Raw genomic sequence first — 6,529 nt, forward strand, 5'->3', positions numbered from 1 at the left:
GGTTTGACCCTGTGGCTACCAACCTGGTACCATGCCAACTGGCTGGTTGGCCACTGACCCCTTTGGAGGCAAGAATTGTGGCAAGACTTATGGGCCTGTGGTCAGACTAAAATAATTACAGTATACCATGTGACAGCTCTTTTGCAATTGGCATCCCCAGGAAATGATGAAGCAGAGAAATCGGCCCACACGCATCAGTTAGAAGAAAAGCCTGCCTCTGATGAAGTCCAATGGTCGCATCAGCATTTGGTGCATGTGGGGCAAAACACAATGTGGGCTGTAGCAGGGCTTGCCTTTGACCTTTCAAGAAGTTAGTAGAGCCTGGAAGGAGTGTGTTATATGCTCTAAAAGGGACTTACACCCAGTTCCACAGCAACATGTGATAATAGCTAAGGGGCCAATATCCCTCGTCAGGTGGCAGATAGACTATATTGGGCCTCTTCCTGTGTCAGAAGAATATCGGTATGCCATGACTTGTGTGAACACAGCTACTGGTCTTCTGGCAGCTTCTCCTACATGTTGTGCAGACCGGCAGATTTCCAAAAGAGGCCTGGAGTGTCTCTTTGCTGCCTATGGCCGACCACAGGTAATTGAGAGTGATCAGGGCACCCATTTTACTGGACATACACTGCAAGAATGGGTGCAAGAGCTGGAAATCAAATGGAAGTTTCATGTGCCATACAATCCTCCCATGGCAGGCATGATAGAGAGGCACAATGGCTTGTTAAAATCTGGACTAAAGTCCGATACCAATAGTCTGTGAGGATGGTTGTTTCGCTTATGGACCATGCTACAGTGTTTGAATGAGAGACCCCAAAAGGCAGCCCTAAGCCCCATAGACATGTTAACACATATGGCTGATTCCCTTATACAATTGCAAGTACAAACCAAGGAAGGATCACTGAAGCTGAGGTTCAGCCACCAGAATAATATCTTGCTGCCAGCACCAACTGCACTGAACCCCGGAGACTCCATTGAGTGGATGTGGCCTTGGACCTTTTGACACATGGACCAATGATGGCTGGCTCTCCTGGCACCTTGGGGACAAGGCCTGGAAGCTGGCCTCCTGTGTATTCCTGGAATAGCAGCAGAGTGGCCACCAAAGGTCACAGTAGTATATCCCATACGGCCAGAAGGTAGGAGCATCTTACCGGAGAGTTTTGTTTTGTCATTAAGGCCAGTGCATGCAGCTCCAGTGGCACTACATATGGACCCTTCAGTAAGCCCCATGGGGAAAGGAGTGAAAGTATGGTTTACTAGACCTGGGAGCCCCTTCCTCCTATAGTCCTATCACAGGACCAGTCTCTTGCATGCAACCTACCTGATGGACAAGATTTGCCTGTGTTGATGTCATTAAAACATGTGTCTTATCTCCCCTAAAGTCTTTGTGGATTGGGAACTTCCTCTGGCTTGAGGATTGTTATAAGTTTTGTTATTAGGAACCTCCTCTGGCTTGAGGATTATTATAATTTTTGTTACCTGTATTAAAATCTTGTGTATCTTAATTTTTGTTATTATCTCTAAGTTGTTGTTAGCCTCTGTTGCTGTTGTGAAATTGGTTACAGTGCTCCAGCTTTCTCACACAGGGACCATTGCGGAAGATTGAGAGTGTGTAGATTGTAAGGTGAGAATCCTGGAGGGGTGCAGTGTGGGGAAGTTGGGGTTCCTGTGGCCAGGATCCTCACTGAACTTAAACCACTTGATGATATAACTGGCCTGTTGCTAGGCTACCACTTCCACACCTTTAGGCAATAAGCTATTATTGTGTTATATAGAGAGCTCAGCCCACTGCTCTGGGCGGAAGCAGAGACGCTAGTGCTTGGCCTACCGCCAGGAGAACAGCTGGGTAATAAACCCTTTCACCCCAAAGAAACGTTCTACTGTCATTTCTTTGGTCATACTGAATCCATAGCAAACTTGCCGGTGGCTGAAACCCATTGTCAAGACAATGTGTCTAATAAGTTTTGAAACTTAAGAGTTTAAACTTAATAATTTTTATTTCTAGAAGTTTTGCTTTACAAATTTGATTGCCTTTACAAATGTGTTCATTTAAAAATGTTAAGTTCATAAAATGTTTATAAAACATTAAAATACCTATCATATTCTGTTTGATAATTTCCATATTTAAAATCTTTACCTGACCTCTTTTGACATCTTTCATCTATCTATCTTTCCTCTATCTGTATATCTATCAATCATTTATTTATCTAACATGATATATGCCATCTAGATTCTTCTTTGAGAAAAGAGTTGGTGCGTAGCTACGGGGAGAAATGAGGTCAGCAGGCAGCCTCCATCTGCAGAGATCTACTTCACCTGTAGCCATGCCCCCCTCTACTCAAAGTAGTCTGTATCTGGAGATTGAGTAAAGGTATCAAAGCCTGGCCATTTTGGCCTAGGGTAGGACAACTCTGAAGGACAAGTTTTGTCAGAGCTTGTTTCTGATGACTTCAACTTCTCCTTCTGCTTAATATTGATTTCTCTCCCTCCCTTTCATAGCTGCTGATCGTAATAAACATTTTGTATCCCAGGTTCTGGTCTGGAGGCTGCATTTACCAAACTTAGTCTACAGTGTACATGTGTGTGTTCCGCTGCTCCTTACTCACAGTACTTTGTTTCCTTCTATGCTTATATTTCTTGAAACTATTGTTGGCATTCTTCGGTAATTGTGTTCAAGTTGGGTTGCTCTTGAGAATGTATGAGATTTCTTCTATCAGTTGTCTGGGGGGCATGACCAATTTGGGACCAGTTTGAGTTAATCTATTAAAACAAAAACAGAAATGTACTATGTATTACCTGCTTATCTGTGTGAGTGGGGTTTGTAGATAGGAGTTCTCAAAATAGGCATGTTTCTCATTTTCCCTTTCTGTGCTGGGTTTGTTTCCCATTTACCCTTATACTCCAGCTGTAGCCAGTATAGGGCCCACCTTTATGCAGTATTTCCCCACCTTGGGTGGGCTGAGGGCTTAATTTCCTGTTTCTCATGCCTCTGTGTAGCTCTCCAATGGAAATGGAAGGGCATTAGAGTCCGGTACACAGTTTCAGGGTGAAGGCTGCTTTAGATCTTGCTTACTTGCCATGGTTCCAGGCTCGGTGTTTCACTTTGAAACTGGAAACTCACAGTTCCAAATTTCAAAGTAAGATAGACTCCTTTATTGCCAGCAAGCTGACTCATTAAATTGTTGTTTTTTCTTGTTGCATATTTACCCAGACCTTTTCTGAAGTGGGGTGCTGAGTCATTTAGGGTTTTGTGGCCTGCCATGCTGATGGGAATAAATGTCTGGAGTCATGTTTCAGTGGACTGATATAGGGGGCTGCCAGTAGGGCCAGTGGGACCCCAACAGAGAGAGCATGTGTTGACTGGATCATCAGAAACAAAGTGAGGTGGTAAGTGGTCAAATATAAGAAGGAGGGCGCTGTTTATGAGGGATCCACAGTTACAAGGAAGGTCTCTGAAGAGTCCACAAATGCACATTGAGAAAATAGTTCTGCATGTCACCAAAGACCAGAGGATTATGAGAAGATGAAGGCACTGCCCTCAAATAAGACCTTCTCTGGTCCTGCCTTTCTTCTTTCCCCTCACCTCACCCCCGGAGGAGCCAGAGAAGATTCATGAAGAGGGAGCAGAAGCAGGAGCATTAAGCTTAGAAACAGAGAAAAGAGATCCTGCACTCCAAGTCCTCTTGAACAAAGCTGGGAGAGGGGAGGAGCTTTAACCAAATTCATCATTTTGATCATTACGTCAGAACAAATGAAACCCAGTTGCTATTCTTTTTATTCTGTTCAATGTGAGCAGTTAAGCTATGGTATTTGCCCAATATTCCATCCTGGTGAGGATAAGAACAAACTCCACAGACCAGGTTGGCATGAGCAGGGAGAGAATAAAGATATTTCCTTGTAGAACCTGGTGAATCTGCTCTTTTAACATAGAGAGTCACACTAGAATGCCAAGAAGTTGGAGTGATATAAGCAGTTGGGGGAAATATGAGGTTAATGTTCTTTTTTTCCTTAGGTAAGAGGGATTTGAGTGTATTTACATGTTGCTGAGAATGAACTTATAGAGAAGGAGGTATTGAGGAAAAGGGGAGAGGGGTACTCATGAGGGATACGCCTGAGGACACAGCAGGGGTGAGATTTAAAGTGCAGGTGAGGTGTTAAACTTAGACAAAGAAGAGGGTCACCTTTTAATTTTAAAAGGAAGGAAGGAAAAAGGATGGTGTGCTTATAGGTTAAATCTGTATCTTCATTGGAGAAATTTGAGTCATTTATGATCTGATGACTTATTTTCTACTTAAATCGGAGCAGGGTTGTATTTGAGAAGGAAGGGCCAGGTGATGGGATGATGACCTGTTTTGGTTAAGACTGGTTGAGGACAAGTAGGAGGACAATAGAGCCCACTCTTGGCCCAATCAAGGCTGGACATCAAGAATTTATAGTGGAGCTTGTCCTCATTGTTGCGTAATTTCTTCCATCACTATAACCGGCCTGGAGTAGGGTAAGAAGGGGACACCTGAACAGTCCCTGTGCAGGACAGACTGGACCTTTCCAGTGTCCAGAATGCTTGTCTTTTCTACTATTTCGCATTCCCCCTTTTCTCTCTCCCTACACAATTTCCCTATTTTGAGACTTTCTTCTTGATTTAAGTTTTAATTCATCAGGCATTTGTTTTTCTCAATTACAGCCCAGTCCTGTGACTTGATCCAGCATGTTTTTCAGTCTTCATCTCTAATACATACACATAATACTTCTTAAAATGAGTTATTTCCAAGCATGACCAAACTGTTCCAATAAGTAATCATTCCTGATGACTTCACCCTCAAAGATTAGTAATCTTAAAATTCAGTAAACATGTCACTATAACCTTCTATATGTTGACTACAGATGCAGTGAACTACAAAAAGCTAAAGAAAGTGCCCCATGGTGCTGCTCTAGCAAATTTTTTCATTCATCAGAATCGCACGGGGCACAGGTGGGAATACAGTTTGCTGGTCACTGATCATATAGTCTGTTATTCAGTTGGTCTGAGACTTTGAATTTGAGCCAGAGAATCTGAATTTCTCCCAAGTTCCCAGGTGGTGCTGTTAGTCTTGGGACCATTCTTAGAGAACCACCGTGCTGAAATAATAAGATGGTAATAACAAAGCCTCACAATAATAATCATATGTACTCATCTTTCATTTAAACAAATTCAAAGTCAAGTTTAAAAGGAACTCCGTTTAAAAAAGTTCATTTTTCTGGGTTCCTCAATTTTTTTGAGAAATGTTCTGCTTACTTATTTCCATGTCACACTTATTTAATCAAGTCTACAAGTAAAAGGAATATGGTGGAAACAAGGGGGTCTGGAGCCTTATGGGTGGGAAGGATGCTATTGGAACTGTGCCTTCCCAGCCTCCTATACACAAAGGTGGATGAAGAGCAGATAATGGGCTTTGGCTGGTATCTCTATGTCAATATCATGGATTTTAATCCTTGATGAGGAAGACATGTACAAAGTCTCAATGACCCAAACAGACTCAGGTAAACCAGGCTAGGTCTTACTTAGAATAAGAGTTAAAAAATGAACTTGTATAAGATGTACAATAAAGATAAAGCATGTCAAATAAGCATCATTTTCATATTAATAATAAAATGACTCAGGTCACAAAAAATCAAAACACCAAAATTTCCAAAGACAACAATTGTGAGAATATCTCTGTAATGTATCAAGCACAAACTGTGACAAGAGACCTGGGTAAGTGACTTGGCTACCGTTCCTTGGAAGCTGCCTAAATCTTGTCTTTGATCTCAAAGCTTATGTCTCTAATCACAGCTAGTCAAAGAAAGAAACCTAACCTTCTTGGCTAAATGAGTGAAATTTCTACTGTATAAAGAAATTAGAATACAAATAATAGAAAAAAGAAAATTAAAATACATGAAATTAAATATTTAGTACACTGATTTGGGTGTGAAGTGCACAGATCCATTTTGTATCCATTGTAATCATTTGTCCCTTTTTATCTGCTTAAGAGTCTGATTAATTTTTGATATAAATCATTTGTTTAAATATTCAGAGAAGCCAATTTTGTTAAATTTATAACTTTATGTTTAGTAGTTATTTAATAATTTAAACTTTTTATTTAACAGTTAAGTTTATGAGAACATGTAAAAACAGGAGTGTTATGTGTTTAATAATAATCAGTGGACAGTAAAAAAGTACAATGTTGAAAATATTTTCCTCTTCACACGTAAAAATTGATCAGATGTTGAAGAATTTTCAGCATTAAACAAACAGGCCAGTTGAAGAGCCAACTAATCTCTTTTATAGAGAAATGGCTATTTACTGACTGTGGAGTATGGTATGCTATTATAGATTCTTTTCTTTGTTGATAATATTTTGTTGATAAGATTACAGGTTCTGCCTGTTTATACTTTTTGCATAGCTCACTACCAAAGCTGTAATTCTTTTCTTTTTGCAAAAAGGGAATTATTTCTTATCTGTGACCATTTTTCAATTCCATAAAAGAATAAATGAACTGTACAGTCTCTGTAA

The sequence above is a fragment of the Manis javanica genome, chromosome 16 (genome assembly GCF_040802235.1).
Source record: "Manis javanica isolate MJ-LG chromosome 16, MJ_LKY, whole genome shotgun sequence".
NCBI lineage: Eukaryota > Metazoa > Chordata > Mammalia > Pholidota > Manidae > Manis > Manis javanica.